At 37.1% G+C, this 15,515-nt stretch overlaps 1 pseudogene; it reads left to right on the top strand.

Annotated features, from left to right (window-relative positions):
• The first annotated feature begins 614 nt into the window (after positions 1-614).
• Positions 615-715, top strand: LOC130868710 (U6 spliceosomal RNA; annotated as a pseudogene).
• Positions 716-15,515: the final 14,800 nt, after the last annotated feature.

Genomic DNA, 15,515 nt, shown 5'->3' with positions numbered 1-15,515 from the left:
GTGAGTTTTCAGTTATTGGACCATATAACCCAGTAACTTAAACTGTACACAAAGAACAAATAGTCATTTGTAGTCTAGAACATGATTGTACCTGTACTACAAGGACCTAGATGAGGTACTATGAGAGGACACTAAAGGAAAAAAAATAGAAATGAAAGAAGGTTCAACTCAAAAGAAGAAATTCAAGGTAAGGAATGGGAGGAATTTTTTTCCTGTTTTTTTGAGACAGGGTTTCTCTGTAGCTTTGGAGCTTGTCCTGAAAGTATCTATTGTAGACTAGGCTCACCTCGAATTTACAGAGATCTGCCTGCCTCTGCCTCCTGAGTGTTGGGATTAAAGACATGTGCCACTACCACCTGGCTTGAAAAAATAATAATATTAGATACTTTTCAGGACCTCCTCTCATTTTTATATGATGTTCTCATTGTTAGGGTTAAAATTAAATGGGATAAAAGGTATTTTTTCCTCTAATGAATAGTACTGAATGATTTAAGAAATTCTTTGATAAATCAGTTGATTGCTTACAGTATACTTTTAGTGGTCACATAGGTTTTCTACAATACCCTACATTCATAAGTATGTCTTCCCAATTATTCTTGAAAATACTCCTCTCCATGCTCTTTGGCAGCACATATACTAAAACTGGAATGATAGAAAAATATTATAACTCCTGCACAATGATGGCATGCAAATTCATGATGTGCCCCATACATATAGTATTTTATCTTGTTATTTATATTTTTAAATGAATGAATAGATGAATGAATACACAAAAACCTGGCCACTAGGTTCAACTGAACTGTCATACCTGCCAGAAGAGGTATGTCAATTTTCTTCAATAGGTTGATACTGGGTATATCAACCACTCCAGGGCAGGCCTCACATTCACGAGTAATTGAACAGCATATAAAGGACCCCAGAGTGTTTTGGTGTGTGTGCCTTTATTTGGCCGTAATTATTGGGATTTGGAGAGAAGTGTGTTGTTTTATTGTGTTTTCTTGGTTTAGGGGGTTGTGTCGTTATATTGGATATTTGTTTGTATTTTGAGAAAGAACTTAAAGTTGGATAGGTAGCAATAAGGGGAGGATCTAACTACTAAGAGGACATGGAGGAGGTGAGGAATATGACCAAAATATATTTAAATTTACAATTGTTTTAATAATAAAAAATACTCCGCTCTTTTCACACATTTAATGACCAACTCAGGGTATTCACTGTATTTTTTCCCAGCAACCTATTAATCAGAGAGTCTACTCCAAAGTTTATCCCTTGTCACTGTTGCCAGAGTGACCCTTTTGAGGGACATATTGTAACATGTAATTCTAGTGCTCAGGATCTTTCCTCAACTCCCTCAGGATCTTTTAATGGCTCCCCATGTCTCCAATAAAACATCCAAACTTTTTCTGTATTTTTCTTTTTAATTGAAAATTTTTATACAATATATTCTGATCACAATTATCCCTCTTCCTATTCCTCCCACCTTCCTACACAGCCAACTCTATGTTCTTTCTCCTCTTTTTAGAGAATAAACACCTAAACTTTTTAACCTTCTTGTTCAAATCCTCCAAAGCTCCATTAATGCAATTAATCCTTTCTGCTATGAACTTTTTCATTTATATATGTATACTCCATGAAATTCTTAAATATCCAATTCCTTTATTCATGATAGAAAAACTGTGTATTCCCAATCTTCAGATCTGGAATCTACACCGAAGTCTATATAAAAAAAAATAAACGAATTTACCAACAAGAAGTATGGCAAACAATAAGTGGTTCAATTCATGGTACTTGAATCTTGGTAGCAAGTTATTGTATAAACTTTCATCTAAAGACACAATGCAAATTAAATGTGTATAAATAATAGCCTAATCTGAAAGAGCTGATCGGTGAATCAAGAGCTGTAAATATACATTTGCCTCAAAACATCAAGAAATAGTTTCTTTAAAAAGATTGTGAAACTCAAAGAAATTTCTCTAGTACATTCTGTTCAGAGACAAAGAAGAAAAATTGGAAAACACTTAACTCTTTGAGTGTATTTGTTCTACTTTTTTCCATTATTTCTCCTAGGGGCTGTTACCTTTTTAATTTTGTTAGCTCAAGCATCCTGAACCTGAAAATCTCAAACCCAAAGTGACCCAAGATCTAAAATGTTCTTAGTGTCAGCATAATCTCACAGGTGAAAAATGTCACCCTTCACCTCATGTGATGAGCTTCATACACAGCTTTGGTAACTATAAATATTGCATAAAATGACCTTCAGGCTAAGTCATTAAGACATACATAAAACATAAATGAATTTCATGCTGAGGACTCTCACCCTCCAGATATGTGTACGTAAATATTCCACCCTCCAAAAGAAAATACCAAATCTGAAACACTAATATTTCAGATAAAGAATACAATTGCTTTTATTCCTCCTAAGAACTTAACTTTTTGAAGAACAGGAGAGATGATTTTAATCTTAAATTATGCATGACTTGGTTTCTTGTCAAGAAAAATTTTCATAAAATAAGTTTAACTGTGTAGAAGCTGAACACATTGGTGCATGCTTCATTGCCTATTTGGTAACTTTAGCCTTGTACTGAGATTCCAAGGCAAATTCTCATCAATTTAACAAATTTATGGTTAGAAGGCCCAGAAATAAATGAGATAGCTCTACTTCACAAAACAGCAGATTCCTACTTGGAAAAACAGATAGACGTGACTGTATACTCTACCTTTGGTGACAAGCTATATCATTAATTGGGAGAAGAAAGGTGGGAGATGAAACCATTTTGGAGGGGAAAATAAGTTTTGGCATGCTTACAGAACACTCAGGTGGATAATTTTGGTGTGTACATGGATAATCTGGGGATAAGGAAGAATTCAGGAGTGAAGATGCAGATTATTTAGCTATGTTCTTAAACAATACATTTAGCTAGGTGCAGTGCACATGCCTTTAATTTAATCATTTGTGAGGTAGAGGCAGGTGGATCTCTGTGAATTCAAGGACAGCCTGCTCTACACAGTGAGTTCCAGGACAGTCAAAGCTATATGGAAAGACTTTGTCCCAAAAGTGAATGAATGAATGAATGAATGGATAAACAAAAAATAAATAAATAAAAGACTCCTTAAAACAAAGGGGCAAACTTATCACTCAAGAGAACAGGTAGACTAGAGTGAGACAGGAAGGTGAAGGCAGTTTTCTGAGAGATACCCACAGAAGAGGAAGGCAGAATAACAGGAGCAATAGAAAGAAAAAGGCATATCTAACTGAATACCACTGATTCAACATAAGCATCCAATTTGATTCTACTCTGAAAACACATTGATGCAATATTGTAATATTTTCATAATCATAAATCCACAAAAGCAAAGACAACAAGGGAAGTGACAACTAAATCTGAGAAACTGCAGAGTAGGTATCTTCCTGGTAACGAATTTCACAGCTGCAAGCATTGAGCAAGATTGTTTCTGAAAAACAAAGAAGATGGGGAAAAATGTAGAGGGATGACGGATTTTTCTGACTCTTTGTGGAAAGCCTAATCAAATCAGGAAGCCTGTAGGTTGAGTAGTAAATTGATGGTAAACAATTAGAGACATCTTTTACTAATTATGGCTTCAGTAAATCCAAATGCAAAAGAAATGGAACAAATAAAGGTTGAAGTGTAAAGAGAAGGAATAAAAAAATGGGTGTTTGTACAAAAATAGCTGATACTGGAACATATTTCGTAGCTGTGAGAAAAGACAAAATGTGAAAAACCACAATAGAGGGAGGAGAAGGTGAAAGATGAATGGTTACCAAGACCTTAGCTGAGAAGATGAGAGAGTACTCTTATCTTATGAAATAGTAAAAGAAATAGAAATGTAGCTCATCTGCTTAAAGTGAAGAAGCTAGAACTGGGAGCCTGAGAAAAGAAATGAAGGTTTGGAACAGCTGCTGTGGGAAATGCTAGCAGGAGCCAGCTATGGATGAGAAAAGGATTAAGGATAAGAGTTAAGGGTCCAGCTGAGGTTGAAAAGCATGCATTTGTAGTGGAGCCAATGAGCATGGATATGCAATTTTCCCCAGATAGGTCTTCAGCAGCCTGGGAACAGGAACAGGCAAAGTGGACCACTGAAGTGAGCCAGAACTGGGCAGGGATTGCCAAAGCTGTGATATGGAAAGTGAAGGAGTCAAAGGAATGGAAAATGCTTGTGAGTGTTGCTGAAATGGAGTCCAGAATAGGGAGGAAGGGAGAAGACAGGATGTGGCTGCTGGCCTAAGAGATTAAGTAAGAGAGAAAGGAATGGAGCTCTAAGGAAAAATAATTTGATTGATCACAAGGCCATTGCTTGATGCTTCAAATATAAATTCAGGTGACCATTACCTCTGTCACCAAACGCTGAACATTTTTGGATAGTTAGCTGTTGGTTTTCCAGACAAGTGCAGCGCTAATAAGGTTTACACGACTGCTTTCTACCATAAGTTATTTCGCGGCAGTTTTCCCATTGTTTTAAGGTATTTCTTGAAACTAATCTTGGCGAATTCAGCCTGGGTGGGGGAAGGGGCTGAGACACAATGAGGGGAAGTATGTATTTAATAATTTCCTTTTGTGTATGGCTCTGGGTCTGGCTCTGCCTCAAAGACCCTTTACTGTAAGGAACACAAAGAACATTTGGAAGCTATCAAGTTGCCGAGGGTCCCAAAGTGCAGCCCGCCCTGAAAAGAAATCTCGGCTAATCTCCTTTCCAGGCCTCCTCTAGAGGGCAGCTGCTTCCCTCCTCAGTTTGGGAGCCTGCAACTTCTCATCCACATAGCTGTTCACCATGTGTAGGCTGTGATTTTACAACAGTAGAGAGGGGAAGATAGGGTGGAAATGTTTATTGAACAGAAAATTTAAGGCCTGCCAATCTCCAACCCATAGAGGCCCCTTCCAGACCTCTGGATCATATCACAAGGAAAACTTTGTATTGAATCCCGCAAAGCTACGATGGATTCAAACGTATTTGCATTAGTAATAATTACCCTGTCTACCAAAAAGAACATATGCAATTTCTGTGACCCCAAGTTATGGATAAATGTCCCATGGTTCCTGATTCTAGTTCCTTGTTATTAAGTGGTTTAAAATGATAAATGTTTCTGGGGTGGGTGGTGGAGGTTTTAATGATTTTAAGATTCCTAACTTTAGTTTATGGCAACATAGTATTTAATAGCTACACCTTCTGTTTTCAGCAACAATTTATGCCACAGAAGCTGCAGCATAATTGGGGTTTGTCACATGGATCCCATTCTTCTTCAGTGTTGGAAAACAAGAATTTACCAGAACTCTGCAAACAAATAGATTATCTGGCTAATGTTTCCTACTTATCAAATGACGACCCCCCACACACAGATATTAATATATCAGTTCTCACTAGAAAACTCTGCTCTGATTTTATGCCCCAAAGCATAAAATTTCTGAATGCTTCTCCCCATTTTTAGCCATCAATTTTGTAATTTGATCATATTTATCTAATTAGAAAATAAGTTCAAGGCAAGGTTTTCAAAGGGAACAAACATTAGAATTCTGCAAAACAGCTGTTCAAGAAATAAGCACTCTAACTACAATTTGTTCATCTTTTTGTTGGAGATGCAAAGAGCTGATTTTGATACTAATATGTGAGTTTTGTCGACAGAAGTACGAGGGGGTACATTTTAGGAGAATGGACCTATTATAGAATATATATTGTCTAGGTATTTTAGAGAATCTATAATTTAAATGTCAGAAGTGTGACTATGAGTCTACATTAAAGTGGTGCTAAGTCCACTTTTTTTTGATTTTTGTTTTTGATTTTTGTTTTTTGAGACAGGATTTCCTCTGTAGCTTTGGAGCCTGTCCTGGAACTAGCTCTTGTAGACCAGGCTGGCCTCAAACTTACAGCCTCTGCCTCCTGAGTGCTGGGATTAAAGGTATGTGCCACCACCACCCAACTGCTATGTCCACTTTTAAACTAAACTATAGCAATCTTATTTAAAGCGAAGCCCTTTGACTCTCTCAATGGTAAAATTAAACTTCCTGAAAAAATGTTCTTTGAAGACTTATTAGACTACTCCATGGAAAGAGATATCAAGACTGTAGATCCCTAAGACTTCTGCTTAGTAAGTGGTTTCTTTATTAGTTCAAACTTATATACATCTTTCTAACTTTGCTCTCTCTTTACAGAAGAAACCATATAAAACAGTTTTCATGAAGCATGAATGTAGAATGCATATTCTCCTTTAAGTTTAAGGTACAAGGAAAATATGTGCTTTTATTATTCACCTCCCGCCGTCCCCCTCCTCCCCGGGATGGGGACTGTCCACAGCAGCTTTCATTTCACTTTGGACTCTTACATCCTGTTACTTCTTTCAGGTAAAGTTTGTGACCTTGGCATCTCTTTCCACAGCAGCGCCTTTGGTTTACGAGCTTTCATGCCTCAAAGTGCAGCACACTAAGAAGAAAAAGGTCTTTGAAAAGACTGACATAGAGAGGCTCTGGACCATAGAGAGGCCCATTCTAAGACGTGGTCATTAAAAAAATTCTCTCTTACCATAAACCAGAACATGCCAGCGGCTAGGAGCGGGGAGGGGGTTGGGGGGAAGAGGGAGAGAAGCTCTCCAGCTGCACTGTTTAGAATTGTAAAGAAAGAAAGACAACAGTCACTTTGAGATAAATATGTGCATGTCACAGCTTTTGTCAGGCTGACTTGGCAGCTCCAGAAAAGTTAAACAATTTGAATATGTTAGGAAGATTACAAGACTACTATATTTCAAAATGTTTATAGGTTAGTTTTGCAGCAAAAAAAAAAGAAAGAAAGAACAGCTTCATCTAATGGAACGAGGACATTTGCGGCAAAGGAAGCCAAGAAGTCTGGTTTGCAAGAATATTTGCAATAGGAAAAAGTACCCAAAAGACAGCCCTTGTTGTAGCAAAGCTGGAAACCTTTTCCGGGTGATTTAAAATGCTCTCCAGTGAACCATGGCCAATTTATGATTAAAAGCAGAAATAAAAACTGAAATAAAACTGCAAAGTGTCCTTTTGGTAGAGTTTTCTTTTTCAGAAATCTATAATAGGTCTGATTTATGTCTTATCCAGATCCAATATGCTGGTAAGTCACTGAAATTGTCTTTAAAGAGGCACTTTATTAAGGACTCAAGCCCTAACAATAAGGCCATGGTGAACTAGTATTCACAATAGCTGCCAGTCCAGCGGGCTATTTCAATACTTCGAAAGTGAAAAAAGAAGCATATCTTCACAATGGGCAACTCACTTCCTAGGCCAAATAGGTACTCCTGAACATGGTATGAAATCTACAAAGACTATCCTGACCCAAAATGTGTCCCCAGAGGTCTTATTTGTTGATTTCAAATTTTACCATAACAGCCTTTACTTGAGGCTCAGGATAGTGTTCCAATTATAATAACCTTGCAAGATAGCAGGCAAAGAACTCTAAGAAATATCGTGGGCTCATTAAGTGCTCCATGGGAGAGAAAAGAACTTTGACAATGATAATGGAAGACTAACAGTGTGCATGTATGATAAAACAGTGGGTGGTGGAAAAAAGAAATTCTCAGTTTGCAGTTGGTTCCCACTTAACAGGACATGGGAACTGAGAAGACTGAAGCAGGACACCATAAATACCATCATTCTGTAGGAAGATTTCCACCTTTAAACTTAAAACACATAGCTTTAGTCTCCTTCCTATAATAATTATGTGACTTTAGATATGTGTTCGCCCTTCCCTAGATTCAAATTTTTCCATCTATCTAAAGGGGACAGGGTAGACAGAAAACTAACCTTTCGAGTCCCAGACATTGAGCATTCCTCGAACCAGAAAATCAAGTATAGCAAACAACAAATGGGATATTTTACCATTTTGTACCGTGCCCAATTTAACTCCTGGGCGCCAAATAAACTTCCGTGAAGATATTACAGAAATAGTAAGAATTAATGGGAACCATTCCGAAGAGTAGCAACTTTCCCTGTCAAGGAATCATCCTTCTCTTCCCCTTGTGCCTCATGGTTTTGATTTCTAAAGACAACTAGTGGCTTAGTAAAACTTTTGGGTCAGTTTTCTCCATTTAATACAGCAAATACACAATGAACTTAGACCATATTTTTTCGATCTTTATTTTATTATATTTTGTTTTACTAAAGACCGAAAGTGTACCAAAACATCAAATACTTTTATTTTCCTAAGTGACTTTTCAAATATGTGTTGTAATAAAACAATAAAAACATGGAAGTGATCATAAGGCTGGTATGCTAAGTAAAAAGATAGGAAACACTTAGGGGCCAATGCATTTCTTCTTGCCAGTATGGGATTGCCTTCTATGGTTAGCCTTCAAAAAAGTTGCACAATCTATGTTGAAATGCCCTAAATTATGCTGTCACATCCCCTTAGAGACCTTGCCTTAGTTTAAAATAATTCACTAGCAAAGAAATATTTAACTCATATTAAGCCCACACTTCCCACTAGTTTTTATCCCATGCATTCTCATTAAACATCAAGTAATAGTCACTACCACTTGCTTGACAAAACCTTTCACAGCTGTGTGTCAAAGCATCACAATTGAATCCACTTTCTTTGTTCTGCATTCTTTCAGCTCATTAACCTTATGTTGACCATCTTGTTTGATTTGAATTTGTTTTGGCCCCTTCTTATTGGACAATAAAACATGTTTGGGCTTATTTGTTGTCATTAGCAGGTGGCTAGTTCCTGCTAATAACTATAGGGCGCTTTCAGCAAATATCTTCCCTCAAATTGAGCTGCATTTTAGTAGTCCAGTTTGCAAAAGAAAGGCACCCTATTTTTCAGAATGAAGACGGGAAGCTTTGGGTAGAATACAACTTTAAAATCTTGTTCCTATGCTCAAAGTATGTTATGTATTTGTATGAAAATATCTTTATGAAACTTGTCACCAAGTATAATGAATATATACCAGTTACAAATATTATTAAAGTTGTCTCATTTTGAAATCTTATTATCCTTTTAACACCATAATATCTTTGGCCTATTTAAAAAAAAACTTTACCTTAATTGTCTATTTATATGCGGTTATAACTAAATAACACACTAAGAATCGGTTTTAGAAATATTATTTTATGAAAATAAAAATATTTAAAAAAAGCATTTTATTTTTTTTTTTGCTATTCCTATTTTTTTTACTTATTTATTTATTTTTATTCTTTTTTAATTAAAATTTCCACCTGCTCCCCATTTCCCATTTCCCTCCCCTCCTCCCAAATATTGCCCTCCCCCCACTTCCCTCCCCCTATCCCCACTCCTCTTCTCCTCCCCCCAGTCCATTCCCCCTCCCTCTCGTTACTGAAGAGCAGTCCAAATTCCCTGCCCTGCGGGAAGACCAAGGTCCTTCTATCTACATCCAGAAAGGTGAGCGTCCAAACAGGCTAAGCTCCCACAAAGCCAGTTCATGTATTAGGATCGAAACCTAGTGCCATTGTCCTTGGCTTCTCATCAGTCTTCATTGACCGCCATGCTCAGAGAGTCCGGAATCAACCCATGCTTATTCAGTCCCAGACCAGCTGGCCTTGGTGGGCTCCCAATAAATCAGTTCCACTGTCACAGTGGGTGGGTGCATCCCTCGTGGTCCTGATTTTTTGCTCATGTTCTCCCTCCTTCTGCTCCTCATTTGGACCTTAAGAGCTCAGACCGTTGCTCCAAATTGAGACTCTGTCTCTACCTCGATCCATCGCCAGATGAAGGTTCTAAGGTGATATGCAAGATATTCATCAGTATAGGATAGGGTCATTTCAGGTTCCCTCTCCTTAGTTGCCCAAGGTACCAGCTGGGGACATTTTCCTGGACACCTGCGAACCCCTCAAGAGTCAAGTCTCTTGCCAACCCTAAGATGGCTCCATTAGATAGGATATATACTTCGCTGCTCCCGTATCCATCCTTCCTATATCCCAACCATCCCAATCCTCCGAGCTCCTCCCATCCTCCCCTTCTCATATTTCTCATCCCATTTCCCCTTTGCCCCATGCCACCTCACCCGCAAGTTCCCAGTTTTTGCCCTGGAATCTTGTCTACTTCCCCCTCTCCATGCGGATGACTATATGATTTTCTTTGGGTTCACTTTCTTATTTAGCTTCTATAGGATCACACATTATATGCTTAATGTCTTTTATTTTATGGTTAGAAACCAATTATGAGTGAGTACATCCCATGTTCCTCTTTTTGAGTCTGGGATACCTCACTCAGGATAGTGTTTTCTATTTCCATCCATTTGCACGCAAAATTCGAGAAGTCATTGTTTTTTACTGCTGAGTAGTACTCTAATATGTATATATTCCACACTTTCTTCATCCATTCCTCCATTGAAGGGCATCTAGGTTGTTTCCAGGTTTTGGCTATTACAAACAATGCTGCTATGAACATAGTTGAACAGATACTTTTGTCATTTGATGTGGCATCTCTTGGGTATATTCCCAATAGTGGTATTACTGGATCTTGGGGTAGGTTGATCCCAAATTTCCTGAGAAATCGCCACACTGATTTCCAAAGTGGTTGCACAAGTTTGCATTCCCACCAGCAATGAATGAGTGTGCCTCTTTCTCCACAACCTCTCCAGCAAAGGCTATCATTGGTGTTCTTGATTTTAGCCATTCTGACAGGTGTAAGATGGTATCTCAAAGTTGTTTTAATTTGCATTTCCCTTATCGCTAAGGAGGTTGAGCATGACCTTAGGTGTCTTTTGGCCATTTGAATTTCTTCTGTTGAGAATTCTCTGTTCAGATCAGTGCCCCATTTTTTTATTGGGTTCATTAGCATTTTAAAGTTTAGTTTCTTGAGTTCTTTATATATTAAAAAAAGCATTTTAAAATGATCCTTCCCAGTAGTAAACAGAATTCATCAGAAAACCATTCAGCAGGGAGTCAGGCTGTGTTTGCTCCAGTGATCCTCCTGGCATATTAGGGAAATAACCAATTTAAAATAGGAGATAATCCGAAAATAACAGCTATGTTGAGATTATTTTTGAAGTATATAAATAAGCATAGTTTTGAGCTTCTTGATGCTTAATGAAGATAAGTTTTTTGTCATGAAAGTCATAATCTTAATATGGTAAATGTCTCTTAAAGGATTACATATAGCTATAAGAAAATATAACAGCTGACTCAGTAGGAAATAATACATATTTGCCTATGGAGTGAATACAGAGGTGAATAAGTGACTGAGTGGTGTTATAGGGTAGATACTTAAGCTCAATGTTGAAAATATAAATATAGAAAAGTTGAGGATTTACTTACCACTATGAAGAAATCCCTGACAGAGGTAACTTAAGGGAGAAGGGGACGATTTTGACTTACTGTTTTTCAGAGATTGAGTCCATTATGGTGAAAGAGACAAGCAGAGGGGCTTAGTTCATAGCATCAGGCTTATAAAAATCATGCCAAGTGATAAAGCTGAGGCAAAGCCCAAACCTGTTTATACCCTTCAAGGTTTACCCTAGTACCTATCTTCACCAGTCAGGGCCCACATCCCGAAGTGTGAACAACATCTCCAAACAGTGACCACCAGTTAGGGACCAATCGTTCAAATGCATGATCCTGTGGCAGATATCCACATTAAAACCTGAACAGGGTAGTCATTTTTTTTTTTTTTTGTGATTTTTCGAGACAGGGTTTCTTTGTAGTTTGGAGCCTGTCCTGGAACTAGTTCTTGTAAACCAGGCTGGCCTTGAACTCACAGAGATCCACCTGCCTATGCCACCCCTGCCTGGCTCAGGGTAGTTCTTTCTAAAGAAAGAGAATTTCATGAGAAATGGTCAGAAAATATGTGGCACAAAGAGATTAGTAATCCAACCAAATTGGTTCCTGTTGTAACAGCAAAAGTGAATGATCCAGTCCCTTTCTTTCCTGCTTATCTCCTTCCTTCTTGTAAGGTTCAGCCATGAGCTTCTATATTCTTCAAAGTTTATAGTCTGGAAAACAAGGATGGCTCCTCTTTCTTCCCATTCTAGCCATTTCTTTGAAGCTAGAGTTATCTATGCAGTAAATCAAGCAAAACAAGCCATACAAAGTCAGAAGCAGTATTGTTTTCACATGTATTTATAGGAATCAGTCATTCTACATAGCTATGAAATATTTTTGCTTAATTTTATTTAAGTTGTATATTCTATTTCCTAAATGATTTTATTGAGTGACAATTGATAGATCCAAAATCATAAATGTTCAGCATATACAATTTAATTTATTTGAAATATGAATATACACATTTATATTATTCCACAGTTGAGATAATAGCCATAATCTCTTGTTATCAACTTTTCATGAATGAGCCATAGAATTTTCTTCTTCTCCAGTATATAATGTTATGTCCAGATCTGTGAAGCTCCCTAAAAACCAACAAGAAGACCGAGTTCTGTATCTAAAAGCAAAGAGTTTTTATACAGGTTTGCAAACTTGGTCTCTCCATATGTCCAACCTATTAGAATAATCAGAGAAACCTGAGCTCAAAGTTAGGTTTTTATAGTAGTAAAGGTAGGGGAGAGGGATTTCTAAATTTCAGGAGCCCTGATTGGCTGACATTTGTCTAGGGGTGTTCTGGTGAGTGTGTGCTGGCAGGTGATCCTATCTACAATGATTGGAACAATAGGAATTTCCTTTGGGTGGTCTGTTCTTGGATGGTGCTCAGATAATTTCAGTTTGTGGTCCTTCCTGCAGCCAGATATTGTTTCAGGGTAAACTACTGAGACTCAGGCCTCCATTAAACTTATCATGGCTGAGTCCTACACTGGCAGGTGATAATGGTTGGAAGTAAAGAACTTCCTTGGGTAATCTGTTCCTATTAAGCATATTATGGTTGGCTGAGTCCTACATATAAGATATAGTAACTGTGTATAAATTGCTAGAGTGACAAATTAGTCTGAGAAAAGTAAGTAATCATTTGCATTATCTTCCAACCATCTATTTATTCTTAGTTAGCTATTGTGTATAGCTTTTTCCTTCAGTTAGGGATACTGTATAAATTTGGGGAAAGGTGCTTCTTCCTCAAGCAAGAATAAGTAAGTCAATATATTATTATATAATATGAACAACCATGCTTAGTATGGAGTATGGAGAAGAGCAGCCCTAGATGATGAACATTTGGTACTATAATTTTTCTAGTTCATGTACCTCTTGGATAGGTGCTTTTAGTTCCTCCCCATGAACTTCAGATAAATTCTTAAATTTCGAATCATCATGAGAGGTTAGAATCAGACTCTAAAAATGGTAAAAAGTAAAGAAGGTGGTGACTTCTGAGGTGTCACAGTGATAAAGTACATTCACATTGTTTTGTCAACGAATATGGACTCTCCCAAACATATGTGACTAAATGTGCCAATTTGGTTCTGTAGAATGTTTCAAAACTTGCTTTGGAGGTATGGAATCTCTGTTTCCTGCCATTCACCCATATAAATTAATGTCTATATTGTGGAATTCCCCTACTTATGCTGTGAATACCATTGGTTAATAAAGGACTGCTTTGAGCCTATAGCATAGCAGGACAGAAAGAGCTAGGCAGGGAAAACTAAAGTCAATGCTGGGAGAAAGAAGGGTGGAGTCAGAGAGAAGCCATGTAGCCTTGCCAGAGCTGGACAGAACTTTACCCGGTAAGCCACTACCATGTGGCAATACATAGATTATTGGAGATGGGTTAAATTAATATGTAAGAGTTAGCCAATAAGAAGCTAGAACTAATGGGTCAAGCAGTGATTTAGATAATTTAAATAGTTTCTATGTGATTATTACAGGAGTCTGGGTATCGAGGAAATGAACAAGCAGCCCTTCTTATAACACTATATGATGTATATTAAGTTAAATTTTTAGATGTATTTTCAGTAAAGAAAAGTGATATTTCTCCTCATTTGCGGGTTACTAAGATTAGCCTGGAACTTTCTATCTAGGCTAATCCATGTTCCCAATAAGCTTCCTTTATTTTTCATTTTATCTAAATACAGTATATTCTTAGTAACTCAATTATAAACAGAAGCAATCGTTTATTTTACAAAAACCATACTACTTTAGTTTCTGTAATGCATTAACTTTTTTATTGATTTTATTGAGCTCTACATTTTTTTTTCTGCTCCCTTCACTTCCTCTCGCCTCTCTTTCAACCCTCTCCCAAAGTCCCCATGCTCCCAATTTACTCAGTATATCTTGTCTTTTTCTACTTTGCATATAGATTAGATCCATGTATGTCTCTTTTAGAGTTCTCATTGTTGTCTAGGTTCTCTGGGATTGTGATGGGTAGGCTGGTTTTCTTTGCTTTATGTTAAAAAACCACTTATGAGTGAGAACATGTGATAATTGTCTTTCTGGGTCTGGGTTACCTCACTCAGTATGATGTTTTCTAGCCCCATGCATTTGCCTGCAAATTTCAAGATGCCGTTAATTTTTTCTGCTATGTAGTACTCCATTGTGTAAATGTACCACATTTTCCTTATCCATTCCATGATTGAGGGGCATTTATGTTGGTTTCAGATTCTAGCTATGACAAATAATGCTGCTATGAATATAGCTGAGCACAGGTCCTTGTGATACGATTGAGCATCCTTTGGATATATACCCAAAAGTGGTATTCTGGGTCCTGATTCTACCTACGAAGAAATAAATTTAATATTTCTGTAATTAAAATTTTAATTTATATCATTATTTATTGAGCCTGTAAAGGATTTATTTGCCTCTTAATCAAGTGCTACTTAATACTTTATCACCTCTTTCACTCCAAATTCAAATAAACATCACACTTAAAAAATATGAAGTGTGATGTATAATTGGTTAGTACTCAGACTTGGACAGATATGGTAGGTCTCTCAATGTATTTTGAAACTACAAGAGTTGAGAGTCCAATGTGGCATATTTAGCACGCTGATTCATGGCAAGCATCCACACAGTTAGATATGACACATATAAACAACCTTGGAGTCCTCAGAGTGCAGTAAAAGGGCCATAAAAGCACCGATATTGTATTCAGTGATGAGATTTCAGCAGCAGCATTAAAAATACTTCAAGAAAAAAGTCATGTAAGTCCCATCTTTACTGATGACAGCTTAATAATTTTAAATTGAACTTCTCATGCAGCTCCCCAATAGGACACTGATAATTATCAAATTATGAAATATTTCATGCTAAATGGGTAAATGTTGTTCCACTTAGGAAGAAAGTATGTGATATTTTTTTAAATGGCAACTAATTTTCATTGTGAAATGAATATCCAGTCAATAACATATACACCTTTTTAATTGATATGTAATCCAGTTGAGCAACTTATCATTGTTTTCTTTTATGCATTGAATGGAAATTGTGCTCTATTAATTGGTCATCTTATTCCTCTGACTAATAGAAAAGTGAGACAGGTCTCAAAAATCAAAGGCCAAGGGATAACTTCAGGGTCAGAACATTATTAATTTATTTGTTCTTAATAAACATGGCCATGAGTTGTTGCCTAGAGAAATTGTCAAAATAGCCAAACAGTTACAAAATCCCAATGTTGTATTAAGGCCTGAAGAAAGCTCAATGGCTTTTGAA

Source organism: Chionomys nivalis, chromosome X (assembly GCF_950005125.1).
Source record: "Chionomys nivalis chromosome X, mChiNiv1.1, whole genome shotgun sequence".
In the NCBI taxonomy this organism is placed as follows: Eukaryota; Metazoa; Chordata; class Mammalia; order Rodentia; family Cricetidae; genus Chionomys; species Chionomys nivalis.
The sequence above is the reverse complement of the archived record's forward strand: the minus strand, read 5'-3'. Positions and strand labels throughout refer to the sequence as shown.